This window comes from Symsagittifera roscoffensis, chromosome 7 (genome assembly GCF_963678635.1).
Source record: "Symsagittifera roscoffensis chromosome 7, txSymRosc1.1, whole genome shotgun sequence".
In the NCBI taxonomy this organism is placed as follows: domain Eukaryota; kingdom Metazoa; phylum Xenacoelomorpha; order Acoela; family Convolutidae; genus Symsagittifera; species Symsagittifera roscoffensis.
In genome coordinates this window covers 18,250,182-18,266,229 of record NC_087068.1, presented here as the reverse complement: position 1 = coordinate 18,266,229, position 16,048 = coordinate 18,250,182, and the positions used below count along the sequence as shown (strand labels likewise).

The following is a 16,048-nucleotide window of genomic DNA, read 5'->3' as shown; positions in this document are numbered from 1 at the left end:
GTTATCTTTTACTCTTCCATATCTAGAAAACTTCTAGGATTTCGACTGGATAATATGATGAAGGGACTTCAGACACAAACCTCGGTTACCATGATGTTTTTGAGCTTCTGATTACTAGAAAAAAGAGAACGGTCCCCTACTACTACTACTACTACTACTACTACTACTACTACTACTACTATACTACTACTACTACTACTACTACTACTACTACTACTACTACTGAAAGAATTAATTCCCTTTAACATATACAAAGGCATCATACAGATTGTTGAAAGGCTATTCACTTGGTGTATTAAATTAATAAAGTGACACGGCGAGCAACAAATTACTCAGCACGTAATCAAGTATTAAGTACAAAATCAAGGGGTGCTAAGAACGGCAATTGATGGAATTACAGGCCAAAAACATAGTACAGGAGTTATTTAAACCAAATGAGTTAACCCTCGCTTGCAGATAGTTTTTGAGTGACTTCTTAAACGCATCAGGAGATGCAAAATTTTCTGCAGTATCGTTTGAATTAGCATGTAAATATATCAGCATATGCGATAGAAGAAGAACTGCTCCGTGAAGAAGAGACAACCATTCTTGGTTGTTGTCAGTCTAGGGTAGGCAGTGTTACGAAGAATTTTGGTGGAGAAGGTGAAATTATTAAACTTGTAAATGTCGAAACCAAATTTCTCATTAAGCACTCTATTGAAGAAAACCAAGTCGTATAATGCAACGGAGAAGGATATTGGCAGGGAATTGGTCACCTTCAATTGCTCAGTGTAGTCACTGAGACCCGTCACCCGTTTTAGTTATTTTTTATTAAAAAGTTCATGTTTACGCGTGTAAAGTACGGAAGGAAACCAGATTTGAATGCCGTAGAGAAGGACACTTCTTATTGTTATAGTTATTAGCCTAATTGTTGTGATAAACTTATTAAATAGTTTTCGATTAAAACGATGAAGCACGAAGAACAGCAAAGATGAAGCCGGGAACAGAAACAGGCGCACAATGTGGCAATTTTGGGTGTAAGTAGGGTGGCCTTGTCAGAACGAGAGGTGTTCAGTGTGATCGTTGCTTTACTTGGTTTCATTATTCCTGTCAAAAGACATCTGAGAAAGCAATATTGAAACTTGGAGACAAAACATTTTTCTGTGAACCTTGCGAAGTCCTCTCATACGACGCCGAAGAGTAGCCGAACCTGTTAGTACCCGATCGTTATTGTACCCGAAGTGTAGGCGCCCTGACCAAGCCTGGGGCAAGCTTTCGGGCGTTGAGTTTGAAACTTCCTTTAATAATGCGGATGAACATGTAGTTCACTGGAAGAAAAACTTGTTCAAATTACCCTCTGGTGTGCATGGCAAGAGGTTTAATACTGAACTCAACAAACTTATCATATCAACGATTGGAATCTTAATATGTCACTGGAATTTTTTTCTATTAAAGCTGCAATAGCGTTGCCCCCGTTACTTCTGTAGAAACCATCGAAAAGTTCGAAAACGCGTGAGCATGATGCTGCTCTTGAAAGGCGCTTAACGTTGTAGCAGGATGGTATAATTACTGAAAAATTTGATGAAGCTATCGCTATCTAATCGCACAAACCGAAGCAACGCAATAGTCCTTCTTTAGCACAAACACAGAAAGCGTTTGCCAAGTTTCATGGAAGGCAAAATCACGCAAGCTTTAAGACTCCTTGAAGACAGATCGGAGGACGGCTTAGTCGAACCAACCTCTGAGGTCATGAAAATCCTGAATGACAAGCACCCTAAAGCTGCATCTGTCAATTGGAGTGGTGTTCTAAGAGGACTGCTTGCAAAAGTTTATGATGTGATTTTCGACTCCATTTCTAGTGAAGATGTTCGAACAGCTGCTCAACATACACATGGTGGAGCAGGACCCTCCGGCCTGGACGCTCTGGGTATGCGGCGCAGTCTTTGTTCCAAAGAGTTTCGGCCAGCCTCAAATTATCTTTGCTAAGCTCTTGCCCTGATGTCCCACAAACTCTGCAAGACACATACGGATACGTCATCCGTTGAGTCTCTTCTTGCCAGTCGCCTTGTTGCTCTCACGATAAATGTCCTGGTGTCCGCCCAATCGGCATTGGGAAAGTTATGCTCCGCATCATTGGTAAGACAGTTTGCAGGAAGTTTAAAACTGAAATGGAGCAGTCATCTGGCCCCCTACAACTCGCTGCTGGTCATATGAGTGGTATTGATGCCGCTACTCATTCTATGAGAAACTTCTTCAACGATTCTGACAGTGACGGAGTTCTTCTGGTAGACGCAGAAAATGCCTTTAACCTCCTTAACATTAGAGTAGCTCTACATAACATCCAGTACAGCTGCCCCCTTGTGTCAACATTTGTCCACAATCTTTACCGCCATGCGAACAGGCTTTTCATCTTTGGTGAAGAATTGTCCGGTGAAGAGGGAACGACTCAGGGAGACCCGTCTGGCATGGTTTTCCGTTTGCCTCTCTATTACTCTGCTTATCTACTATGTTCCTGTGGACAGTGGTAAGCATATCTGGTATGCGGATGACGCTGGAGGTGCTGGAAAACTGAGGCAACTAAGACATTGGTGGGACTTTCTTTCTCAGATGGGACCGAGCTTTTGTTACTACCCGAATGCAGAGAAGACCCTCTTAGTTGTCAAACTTGAACAGCTGAATGAAGCGAAACTTGTCTTTGAAGAAACTGGTGTAGTCATCACTGTTGAAGGTGCTAAGTATTTAGGCACACCACTTGGGAGCAAAAAGTATGAGAATCAGTTCTTGACCAACCGCGGTGACAAAATTGGGAAACAACTTTAGAAACTGTCAGGAATTGCGTCAATACACTCGCAAGCAGCCTATGCTGGTTTCACTTTTGGATTCCGGAACAAGTGGAACTTTCTTGCCCGTACCGTGGACACTTTCAGTGATCATGTGCACTGCCTAGATGAAACAATTGAGAATCAATTCATCTCTGCTCTGTTGGGGCACCTGTGTAATACCAATTTTCATGACATATTGAGGCTCCCATGCCGTCTGGTCGGACTTGACATTCAGAACCCCGTGATGTCTTCCCCCGGTGAGCTAACGAGCTCTGTTATTCTGGCTACCCCTTTGATGATTATCATAAATGAACAGCAGTTATCGTTAACGGTGACACACGTCATGAGCAGGCGAAACAGAAGTATGTTCTTATGAAAAAGAAACGAGAATGTTCAGAAGAACTTCTTCAGAACATTTTGTCGGTTTCCACTAGTTCTGAAAAACCAATGTGGAGTTAACAGCCGAGAAAGGAGCTTCCATTGGCTGAATACCCTTCCGATTGAAGAAAAGGGATACGCACTCCGTAAAGGCGTCTCAAGAGCCTGCTGACCAATTGCGTTTGTGTTCAGTCCTAAAATGTAGAGCACGCCATGATTTGTAAAACCGGAGATTTGTTGCGCAGCGACATGACGGGATTTGAAATTTTTTCGCCCATACCCTAGATTTTTTTTGCCGAGGAGTTGGCATTGAGCCTCATTTGCAGCCTCTCAGCGGTGAATATCTCCAACCGAGTACTGCAAACTCATCTGACAAAGCGCGTCTCGACATCGTCTGCGACAATTTTTGGGCATGAAGCGTTAAGACTTATTTAGACGTTCGTGTATTTCATCCCAACGCACCAAGTTATATTGGAAAATCAGTCAAATCGTTATATACTAACCATGAGAATGAAAAGAGGAGGGCATATAATTGCAGAATTAATAACGTTGAACGTAGAACATTCACGCCCCTTGTGTTTTCAACGACTGGTGGCATGGGAAAAGAAGCCCCAAAATTCATGGAAAAGATCACTCAGAAGATATCCGACAAGAGTAATACGCCCTATCCCGATGCCATTAGTGAAATCCGGCTGGAGAGGTCTTTCTCGCTCCTACAATCAGCTATCACAGGGTTGAGGGGAACCCGGAAGTGGAGAACCGACCACAGTCAAGATTTAAACTTCCATCACTTTGATGTTGTATTTTTTTTCATTTGTGAATTTACTTTGTAATTTGAAGGACACTTCTTATGCAAAGTTGATAATATTTAAACTTGGTCCATAATGCGACGCTGTATGGAATATAACGTTTGATAAAATGAAAAGTTTTTTTTCCGCAATAAGCTTGAATTTAAGATGGTTGTCCCATTTTAGTTTTTGAGAATTTGTGACCCCGAGATCTTGGTTAGATGATATCGAAGGAATAGAGATATCTTTAAGACCGAGCGAGGTTTCCGACTCAAAAGAATCAAACCAAATAACTTTAATAACTGTAATAATACAATTACAGGCCAAAAACATAGTACAGGAGTTGTTTAAATCAAATGAGTTTACCCTCGCTTGCAAATAGTTTAGTTAAGGAGGATATATCAGGGAATTCAATACCAATACCAAAATACCAATACCAGGGCCTCAATACCAATACCAATGCCAAACTGAATCATCAATACCAATTGTAACATTTGCCCGGAAGTACATATCGACGGAAAATAAAGCTAGGTTCTAAGACGACTGGCCAACGTCTAAGCAGAGCTCTACATGCTTTTCACCGTCTCTACCAAAGCCAGTTCTTTTGGTGGTCTTTCTAACATCGGGTCGACAAAAACGTTACTGCTTCCGGCTTCGGTCAAAACACTCAGATTAACTTAAATACAAGCAAAAATTGTGAGCTCATGGCTGGGTCTCCGTATCCCCAGACCACGAGGTCACTCCTAAAATCAGGGCTACTACTATTTATGATATAATGATTGTTTTTCTTCAGTAGATAAAAATCATCATCTCCATCGAAGATGGATCAACCCTTCCACCCTACTCCTAGCTTCTCATCCTTGAAAAATGAATTCAAATGTTAATTAAATTCAATTCAGGACATAATAGGGAAGATAAAAGTTTGTATATAATGATATGAGTTCCAGTACCGAGACCCCTCCGGATTCTTGCATCCGGGGAAATAAGATCCCTTTTTTTCCTTTCAGAAGGCTGCCTTCTACCCTTCACCGTTGTTTGCAACGGCCTTGCAACTATTGTAGCGGCACAATCGTTGCAACTCGGAGCGGTCTCTGCTACTTCTGCTTTTCTCCGATTCTGGTTCTCAATTTTCTCGTTGTTGTCGTCGTCGCAACTATCGTTGTTGTGTTTTTATTCAAGTTTTTTTTTCAAAATGGCCGTTTTTGACGTTTCTCAGAATTATTACGTCATCATTTCGAATTTTTAAAAATTAGAAATTTCCGAATCCTTCAGCCTTCACGATTTGTCTAATCGTCTGAATAACGCTCTTAATCCCTCAAAACTGCCAATTCGGAAGGCCCGCTGCTAAAACTCGAAACTGGATTTTCGTCCATTCTGGTCGAATATCACATACTCCCCGGACAAACCGGTCAATGAAACCATTGAATCTCGCAATATCGTAAAATTGGTACAGTGTCATCGAACAGAATTTACCAAATGCACGAAATTACTTTTATCCGCGTCATATCGACTCACTGCAGAATATAAATGGCATCATACTACATTGCTATAGCCTTCTAAATTTATTCACTAATCTGCACTTTGAGGATATGACTTAGGATAAAACATTTTTTCTGACTTCCAACGTCATTGCCCGGACTTAAATTTTTTTTCTCCTAGGTTTTAAAAGGTGTTAGTTCGCAGGACAGTCCTGCCAACCAACAAGCTAAAATCTTCCTACTATGCTTCTTCGCTTCGGAAATTTTAGTTGTGATTGTCCTGAATATTAAAATTCAGGAACTCTGTGGTTAGAAAGAACAATGAAACAATCTCCCTCTTCAAGAGATTACCCAAGCCTTTCATGTCACCACAAAGTGATCAGTTCTCCTAGTTGATTAAAAACAGTCATGCAGGCTGGAATATTTAAATATACTTTTCGCTCAAGCCTTTCTAAATAAATAGTAAGTGTTTTTAAAGCCACTAACTAAAATCAAAATGCAAATTTATAAATGCAACAAATTGTTTAATGTTCAAAACTCAACTAAATGTTTCAGTTTTCAATTACAACCCGGTTGCTTAGTTTCTCACTTGAGTTTTCGTCACACACATAAAACAATTCTGAGTTTCAACTTCTTCTCTTTTGTCACTTCTTTGTTTCTTCTTTTTTCGTTGTTTAGAAGTTCTAAAACTTCTAAATTTTTCTAGTTTTTTTTTTCTTTTAGCGTCTTGTCTCTCCGGCCATTCGTCAATGTTTTATCTCCTCCTCCTGTGACATTGACTCTGCGTTTTCAGTTTCTGTGTCTTGCAACACATCGTTAGCTATTCTGACGCTGTTGGAAGCAGTCCTCCAACACTTCTGCTCTTCTACCCTCTGTTTACAACAAGGTAGGGGATCCACATTAGATTCTCTGTTCCGGCAGAAGCTGTTGTGGAGACACAAAGTCACGTTTTCTCCAAATCTTCCTTCAACATCTCTTCTTTTTCTTTTCCACTACGTTCACTTGTCCTGGAAATTCTCTTCACAGCGGTGGTCACTGCATTCCGATGAGTCACGAGAGCTCGCTTGAAAGCTCCTGCCACAATGTCCAGCTGATACCCACTATACACTCTGTCGTGCTTCGACATATGCTTTTTGGCATATTCGTACAACCATGCAGTCATGTTGGCTCTAAACCATGGCATCAGTCGTCTTCTTGTCCATATCTTTTTTTACTTCCATCGGAATGTTCAGAATCTTGCACGTTGTCTCAAAAAGAACTAAATCTTTTAGACAATCCAATTTCTGCAATTGTTCCCGCGTTGGTGCCTCCTGTCTATTGTTCTCCCTGACATGAGCTTCCAGCCATCGTATCGCCATCATAACTCCCAGTATCAGTATTGTTATGGGCCGTGATGAGTCTGGTAAACACATGGAGAGCAGCTCTCCAGAGTCCCAGATCAACAGCAGATTACTACGCCCGGGATACCACCATGTTTGCAGCAAGCAGTGGCAGGGAAACTCTTCATGTGTCAACATGATGCTCCTCCAATTACGCTTTCCCGAAGCTTCCAGTAATGGTTCCACTTCCATCATCACTCGGTGGACTTCATCATTCTCGTCTACTGTATTGTAATCTGTAACGGTTGATCCTCTCTGTTTCTGTCTCACAAAGTCACTGAAGTTCCCACTCACGTATCCCATGAACTTCCTTCCCAGTATTGATTCCAACTCCTCCTTTGTTCTCTCTGGAACTGCTGAGAACGTTTTACACAGTAAATCGTAAGATTTTTCCGACATTCTCGTTAGTCTCACACACTTTGGCACTGAGAAGGCTTGATCCACGATCGTTCTCGTACTCTTTACATCCACAGCTACAAAATGCACCGGGTATCTGCTCTTGCACATTGGAGCTAATGTCGATCCCATCAAACATCGTGCTCCTGATGGTCTACGATAAGTTTCACTGTGTCGGATGTTCATTTCCGTCTCGATCGCTTCCCTCCATTTTCCTATGTATTTTTGCTCAGTTTGCAAAACTCCTGGGAACACTTCTACACTGATGGCTGTGACCATCTCATGTTTCTGTTCTAGATTCAATAGCGACTCTAAAGAACCAAACATGCTGTAGAATCCTAGTGCAGTCACTAGATTCACCTCGGTTCCTCCATGGCAATCTGCGATTAGTTCCGTTTCCGTCCTTGCTTTCATCACAACGTTCCCAAACAATATCGTCAACTGCTTGTGTTGTAAAGTACGGAAGGAAACCAGAGTTGAATGCCGTAGAGAAGGACACTTCTTATTGTTATAGTTATTAGCCGAATTGTTGTGATAAACTTATTAAATAATTTTCGATTAAAACAATAAAACACGAAGAACAGCGAAGATGAAGCCGGGAACAGAAACCGGCGCACAATGTGGCAATTTTGGGTTTAAGTAGGGTGGCCTTGTCAGAACGAGAGGTGTTCAGTGTGATCGTTGCTTTACTTGGTTTCATTATTCCTGTGCAAAGACATCTGAGAAAGCAGTATTGAAACTTGGAGACAAAACTTTTTTGTGTGAAACTTGCGACGTCCTCTCAAACGACGCCGAAGAGTAGCCGAACCTGTTAGTACCCGATCGTTATAAGTGTAGGCGCCCTGAACAAGCCTGGGGCAAGCTTTCGGGCGTTGAGTTTGAAACTTTCTTTAATAATGCAGATGAACATGTAGTGCACTGGAAGAAAAACTTGTTCAAATTACCCTCTGGTGTGCATGGCAAGAGGTTTGTTACTGAACTCAACAAACTTATCAACGATTGGAATCTTAATATATCACTGGAATCTTTCTCTATTAAAGCTGCAATAGCGTTGCCCCCGTTACTTCTGCAGAAACCATCGAAAAGTTCGAAAACGCGTGAGCATGATGCTGCTCTTGAAAGGCGCTTAACGTTGTGGCAGGATGGTATAATTACTGAAAAATTGGATGAAGCTATCGCTATCTAATCGCAAAAACCGAAGCAACGCAATAGTCCTTCTTTAGCATAAGACTCTTTGAAGACAGATCGGAGGACGGCGTACTCGAACCAACCTCTGAGACCATGAAAATCCTGAATGACAAGCACCCTAAAGCTGCATCTGTCAATTGGAGTGGTGTTCTAAGAGGACTGCTTGCAAAAGTTTATGATGTGATTTTCGACTCCATTTCTAGTGAAGATGTTCGAACAGCTGCTCAACATACACATGGTGGAGCAGGACCCTCGGGCCTGGACGCTCTGGGTATGCGGCGTAGTCTTTGTTCCAAAGAGTTTCGGCCAGCCTCAAATTATCTTTGCTAAGCTCTTGCCCTGATGTCCCACAAACTCTGCAAGACATATACGGATACGTCATCCGTTGAGTCTCTTCTTGCCAGTCGCCTTGTTGCTCTCACGATAAATGTCCTGGTGTCCGCCCAATCGGCATTGGGAAAGTTATGCTCCGCATCATTGGTAAGACAGTTTGCAGGAAGTTTAAAACTGAAATGGAGCAGTCATCTGGCCCCCTACAACTCGCTGCTGGTCATATGAGTGGTATTGATGCCGCTACTCATTCTATGAGAAACTTCTTCAACGATTCTGACAGTGACGGAGTTCTTCTGGTAGACGCAGAAAATGCCTTTAACCTCCTTAACATTAGAGTAGCTCTACATAACATCCAGTACAGCTGCCCCCTTGTGTCAACATTTGTCCATAATCTTTACCGCCATGCGAACAGGCTTTTCAGCTTTGGTGAAGAATTGTCCGGTGAAGAGGGAACGACACAGGGAGACCCGTCTGGCATGGTTTTCCGTTTGCCTCTCTATTACTCTGCTTGTCTACTATGTTCCTGTGAACAGTGGTAAGCTGCGGATGACGCTGGAGGTGCTGGAAAACTGAGGCAACTAAGACATTGGTGGGACTTTCTTTCTCAGATGGGACCGAGCTTTTGTTACTACCCGAATGCAGAGAAGACCCTCTTAGTTGTCAAACCTGAACAGCTGAATGAAGCGAAACTTGTCTTTGAAGAAACTGGTGTAGTCATCACTGTTAAAGGTGCTAAGTATTTAGGCACACCACTTGGGAGCAAAAAGTATGAGAATCAGTTCTTGACCAACCGCGGTGACAAAATTGGGAAACAACTTGAGAAACTGTCAGGAATTGCGTCAATACACTCGCAAGCAGCCTATGCTGGTTTCACTTTTGGATTCCGGAACAAGTGGAACTTTCTTGCCCGTACCGTGGACACTTTCAGTGATCATGTGCACTGCCTAGATGAAACAATCGAGAATCAATTCATCCCTGCTCTGTTGGGGCACCCGTGTAATACCAATCTTCATGACACATTGAGGCTTCCATGCCGTCTGGTCGGACTTGACATTCAGAACCCCGTGATGTCTTCCCCCGGTGAGCTAACGAGCTCTGTTATTCTGGCTACCCCTTTGATTATTCTCATAAATGAACAGCAGTTATCGTTAACGGTGACACACATCATGAGCAGGCGAAACAGAAGTATGTTCTTATGAAAAAGAAACGAGAATGTTCAGAAGAACTTCTTCAGAACATTTTGTCGGTTTCCACTAGTTCTGAAAAACCAATGTGGAGTTAACAGCCGAGAGAGGAGCTTCCATTGGCTGAATACCCTTCCGATTGAAGAAAAGGGATACGCACTCCGTAAAGGCGTCTCAAGAGCCTGCTGACCAATTGCGTTTGTGTTCAGTCCTAAAATGTAGAGCACGCCATGATTTGTAAAACCGGAGATTTGTTGCGCAGCGACATGACGGGATTTGAATTTTTTTCGCCCATACTCTAGATTCTTTTTGCCGAGGAGTTGGCATTGAGCCTCTTTTGCAGCCTCTCAGCGGTGAATATCTCCAACCGAGTACTGCAAACTCATCTGACGAAGCGCGTCTCGACATCGTCTGCGACAATTTTTGGGCATGAAGCGTTAAGACTTATTTAGACGTTCGTGTATTTCATCCCAACGCACCAAGTTATATTGGAAAATCAGTCAAATCGGTATATGCTAACCATGAGAATGAAACGAGGAGGGCATATAATTGCAGAATTAATAACGTTGAACGTAGAACATTCACGCCCCTTGTGTTTTCAACGACTGGTGGCATGGGAAAAGAAGCCCCAAAATTCATGGAAAAGCTCACTCAGAAGATATCCGACAAGAGTAATACGCCCTATCCCGATGCCATTAGTGAAATCCGGCTGGAGAGGTCTTTCTCGCTCCTACAATCAGCTATCACAGGGTTGAGGGGAACCCGGAAGTGGAGAACCGACCACAGCCAAGATTTAAACTTCCATCACTGTGATGTTGTATTTTTTTTCTTTTGTGAATTTACTTTGTAATTTTAAGGACACTTCTTATGCAAAAATGATAATATTTAAACTTGGTCCACAATGCGACGCTGTATGGAATAGAACGTTTGATAAAATAAAAAGATTTATTTACCGCAATAAGCTTGAATTTAAGATGGTTGTCCCATTTTAGTTTTTGAGAATTTGTGACCCCAAAATCTTGGTTAGATGATATCGAAGGAATAGAGATATCTTTAAGACCGAGCGAGGTTTCCGACTCAAAAGAATCAAACCAAATAACTTAAATAACTGTAATAATACAATTAGAGGCCAAAAACATAGTACAAGAGTTGTTTAAATCAAATGAGTTAACCCTCGCTTGCAAATAATTTAGTTAAGGAGGATATATCAGGGAATTCAATACCAATACCAAAATACCAAAACCAGGGGCCTCAATACCAATACCAATGCCAAACTGAATCATCAATACCAATTGTAACATTTGCCCGGAAGTACATATCGACGGAAAATAAAGCTAGGTTCTAAGACGACTGGCCAACGTCTAAGCAGAGCTCTACATGCTTTTCACCGTCTCTACCAAAGCCAGTTCTTTTGGTGGTCTTTTTAACATCGGGTCGACAAAAACGTTACTGCTTCCGGCTTCGGTCAAAACACTCAGATTAACTTAAATACGTGCAAAAATTGTGAGCTCATGGCTGGGTCTCCGTATCCCCAGACCACGAGGTCACTCCTAAAATCAGGGCTACTACTATTTATGATATTATGATTGTTTTTGTTCAGTAGATAAAAATCATCATCTCCATCGAAGATGGATCAACCTTTCCCCCAACTCATAGCTTCTCATCCTTGCAAAATGAATTCAGATGTTAATTAAATTCAATTCAGGACATAAGAGGGAAGTTAAAAATTTGTATATAATGATATGAGTTCCAGTCCCGAGACCCCTCCGGATTCTTGCATCCGGGGAAATAAGACCCCTTTTTTTCCTTCCAGAAGGCTGTCTTCTACCCTTCACCGTTGTTTGCAACGGCCTTGCAACTATTGTAGCGGCACAATAGTTGCAACTCGGAGCGGTCTCTGCTACTTCTGCTTTTCTCCGATTCTGATTCTCAATTTTCTCGTTGTTGTCGTCGTCGCAACTATCGTTGTTGTGTTTTTATTCAAGTTTTTTTTTCAAAATGGCCGTTTTTGACGTTTCTCAGAATTATTACGTAATCATTTCGAATTTTTAAGATTTAGGAATTTCCGAATCCTTCAGCCTTTACAATTTGTCTAATCGCCTGAATAACGCTCTCAATCCCTCAAAACTGCCAATTCGGAAGGCCCGCTGCTAAAACTCGAAACTGGATTTTCGTCCATTCTGGTCGAATGTCACATACTCCCCGGACAGCCCGGTCAATGTCCCCATTGAATCTCGCAATATTCGTAAAATTGGTGCAGTGTCATCGAACAGAATTTACCAAATGCACGAAATTACTTTTATCCGCGTCATATAGACTAACTGCAGAATATAAATGGCATCATACTACATTGCTATAGCCTTCTAAATTTATTCACTAATCTGCACTTTGAGGATATGACTTAGGATAAAACATTTTTCCTGACTTCCAACGTTATTGCCCTGACTTAAAATTTTTTTCTCCTAGGTTTTAAAAGGTGTTAGTTCGCAGGACAGTCCTGCCAACCAACAAGCTAAAATCTTGCTACTATGCTTCTTCGCTTCGGAAATTTTAGTTGTGATTGTCCTGAATATTAAAATTCAGGAACTCTGTGGTTAGAAAGAACAATGAAACAATCTCCCTCTTCAAGAGATTACCCAAGCCTTTCATGTCACCACAAAGTGATCAGTTCTCCTAGTTGATTAAAAACAGTCATGCAGGCTGGAATATTTAAATATACTTTTCGCTCAAGCCTTTCTAAATAAATAGTAAGTGTTTTTAAAGCCACTAACTAAAATCAAAATGCAAATTTATAAATGCAACAAATTGTTTAATGTTCAAAACTCAACTAAATGTTTCAGTTTTCAATTACAACCCGGTTGCTTAGTTTCTCACTTGAGTTTTCGTCACACACATAAAACAATTCTGAGTTTCAACTTCTTCTCTTTTGTCACTTCTTTGTTTCTTCTTTTTTCGTTGTTTAGAAGTTCTAAAACGTCTAAATTTTTCTAGATTTTTTTCTTTTAGCGTCTTGTCTCTCCGGCCATTCGTCAATGTTTTATCTCCTCCTCCTGTGACATTGACTCTGCGTTTTCAGTTTCTGTGTCTTGCAACACATCGTTAGCTATTCTGACGCTGTTGGAAGCAGTCCTCCAACACTTCTGCTCTTCTACCCTCTGTTTACAACAAGGTAGGGGATCCACATTAGATTCTCTGTTCCGGCAGAAGCTGTTGTGGAGACACAACGTCACGTTTCTCTCCAAATCTTCAACATCTCTTCTTTTTCTTTTCCACTACGTTCACTTGTCTTGGAAATTCCTCCTGCCCCAATGTCCAGCTGATACCCACTATACACTCTGCCGTGCTTCGACATATACTTTTTGGCATATTCGTACAACCATGCAGTCATGTTGGCTCTAAACCATGGCATCAGTCGTCTTGTTGCCCATATCTTTTTCACTTCCATCGGAATGTTCAGAATCTTGCACGTTGTCTCAAAAAGATCTAAATCTTTTAGACAATCCAATTTCTGAAATTGTTCCCGCGTTGGTGCCTCCTGTCTATTGTTCTCCCTGACATGAGCTTCCAGCCATCGTATCGCCATCATAACTCCCAGTATCATTATTGTTATGGGCCGTGATGAGTCTGGTAAACACATGGAGAGCAGCTCTCCAGAGTCCCAGATCAACAGCAGATTACTACGCCCGGGATACCACCATGTTTGCAGCAAGCAGTGGCAGGGAAACTCATCATGTGTCAACATGATGCTCATCCAATTACGCTTTCTCGAAGCTTCCAGTAATAGTTCCACTTCCATCATCAGTCGGTGGACTTCATCATTCTCGTCTACTGTATTGTAATCTGTAACGGTTGATCCTCTCTGTTTCTGTCTTTCAAAGTCACTAAAGTTCCCACTCACGTATCCCATGAACTTCCTTCCAAGTATTGATTCCAACTCCTCCTTGGTTCTCTCTGGAACTGCTGTGAACAATTTACACAGTAACTCGTAAGATTTTTCCGACATTCTCGTTAGTCTCACACACTTTGGCACTGAGAAGGCTTGATCCACGATCGCTCTCGTACTCTTTACATCCACAGCTACAAAATGCACCGGGTTTCTGCTCTTGCACATTGGAGCTAATGTCGATCCCACCAAATATCGTGCTCCTGATGGTCTACGATAAGTTTCACTGTGTCGGATGTTCATTTCTGTCTCGATTGCTTCCCTCCATTTTCCTATGTACTTTTGCTCAGTTTGCAAAACTCCTGGGAACACTTCTACACTGATGGCTGTGACCATCTCATGTTTCTGTTCTAGATTCAATAGTGACTCTAAAGAACCAAGCATGCTGTAGAATCCTAGTGCAGTCACTAGATTCACCCGGTTCCTCCATGGCAATCTGCGATCAGTTCCGTTTCCGTCCTTGCTTTCATCACAACGTTCCCAAACAATATCGTCAACTGCTCGTGTTGTCTCTCTAGGGGTTTCACGCAATCCAGACTTCCACAAACGTGACCTTCCAGTCCACAGACTTCTGCCAGACAGCTACCAGGTTTGACCTAGTCTTCTGGTCCCCATCCAGGCAGCTCCACTTTGTCTTCCCCGTTGCTCCTAGAGGCTGTTGTCATCACATTATATATGATGTTCACGTCACGCAGGTTACAGTCTGCATTTAGTTCCCTCTGTACGTCTTGTGTCGCTCGTAGTATCGAGTCAGCATTGGGACTAGCACACCATGATAGTCTCATCAGTTCCCACACTACCATCAAGCTCGTTCTCAGTAATTCATCTGAGAATCCCAATCCAAACTCCACTCGTTTGTCGGATTTTGGCACGGAAGGTGCAGTCACTTTTTCTTCCAAGACTAGTCCCAGCTTGGTCTGCGGATTAGTAGCGCTTTTAATCGTTGCAATTCTCGACGTCCAGAACCTTAGCAACACTGCTTGCTCGTAATCAAAAAATCAATCACGTATGTCTTCACTCAGGAAAGGGTTGTACGCTATCCCTATGACTCCGGAAACGTAACCGTATGACTTCTTCCTGATCGGTCGTCAGTACTCACTGGATTTCGGCAGTGCCCCCATAGATTCTTTAGTGAGTCTCAGCTCCTTGTTTGAGAATCTCCTGATTTCGTCTATTTTTCTCATGGGTTCTAGCTCTTCAGGTTCTTTCATATTCACCCTCATTGGCTTCCTCTGATGCATATCCAGCAGTGCTAGCAAGAGTACGGCTTTTACTCGTTCATCGCCCTCCCTCAGCATCTTGACACAGGTGTTCAATGCTGGCACTGAAATCTGCTCTATCAGGAATCGAATGAAACAGAGAGCGTCTCTCCGATTCGCGCACGCTACTGCCATTCCCTCCTGGATTATCAGATCCCTCAGGTTCGTCATCAGGAATACCTTTTCTTCTTTTGACCTTTTCCTTTCTTCTGAATCATATTCCCCCTGAGTTATTCCCATCATGCACCAGGCGAACCTCAGTTGTAATTTGGTTCTCACGTAAGGTACTGCCATGAGAGCGTGTATTCTCGGCGTAGTCCTCATTTCCTCCTCAAAGTACCTCAACACCACTGCTTTCCATGGAAGGCACACTAATTGCTCAATCGTTTCCGCCTGCATCTCAGACGACGCTAGAGTCCCGTACGCCTTCTGCTTGAGGGTGGTGCCTTTCAACATCGTCTCCAGATAACCTTCCATGGCACTCTTGTCTTCCAGAGCCATCACATATCCTCTAGCCGAGTTTCGGTATTCCAACATCTCCATGTATCCACCAGCGGGTTCATCTATTGACACAGTCTCCGACACTTTCAGTCGGTTATACTCCACTCGTACTAGTTGTCCTGCGACACTTCCCTTTCCGTGGTTCATGGGAGACGGTCTAAAGTCTTTCATGGTACTTTCTCCACATTGGCTGAGTATCTCCATTTCCAAGGTTGCTCCAGTCAGAATGCGGTCACTCCTTTTGGATTTGTAACATGTTGACTTTATCCCTGCCATGAAAATGGGTGGCACCATTGCTACATCAGTTAACCTTCTGTCCGTGCCAGGCAATTGATAATCACCTTGTCCCAAATCCATGACCTCTTCGACTCGTTTTCTTTTCGCTGAATTGACAGCTCTTATCGTTATCTCCGAATCCAC

General features: G+C 42.4%; 1 protein-coding gene across 1 annotated transcript in view; it reads left to right on the top strand.

The window, feature by feature from the left end:
- The first annotated feature begins 7,744 nt into the window (after nucleotides 1-7,744).
- The window catches only part of LOC134851387 (growth hormone-inducible transmembrane protein-like), a 70,692-nt gene continuing 62,388 nt past the window's right edge, over nucleotides 7,745-16,048 (top strand). Inside the window, exon 1 of the mRNA XM_063867445.1 lies at nucleotides 7,745-7,770. The gene's annotated coding sequence lies outside the window, so the exon portion shown is untranslated. The remainder of the gene's footprint in view (nucleotides 7,771-16,048) is intronic.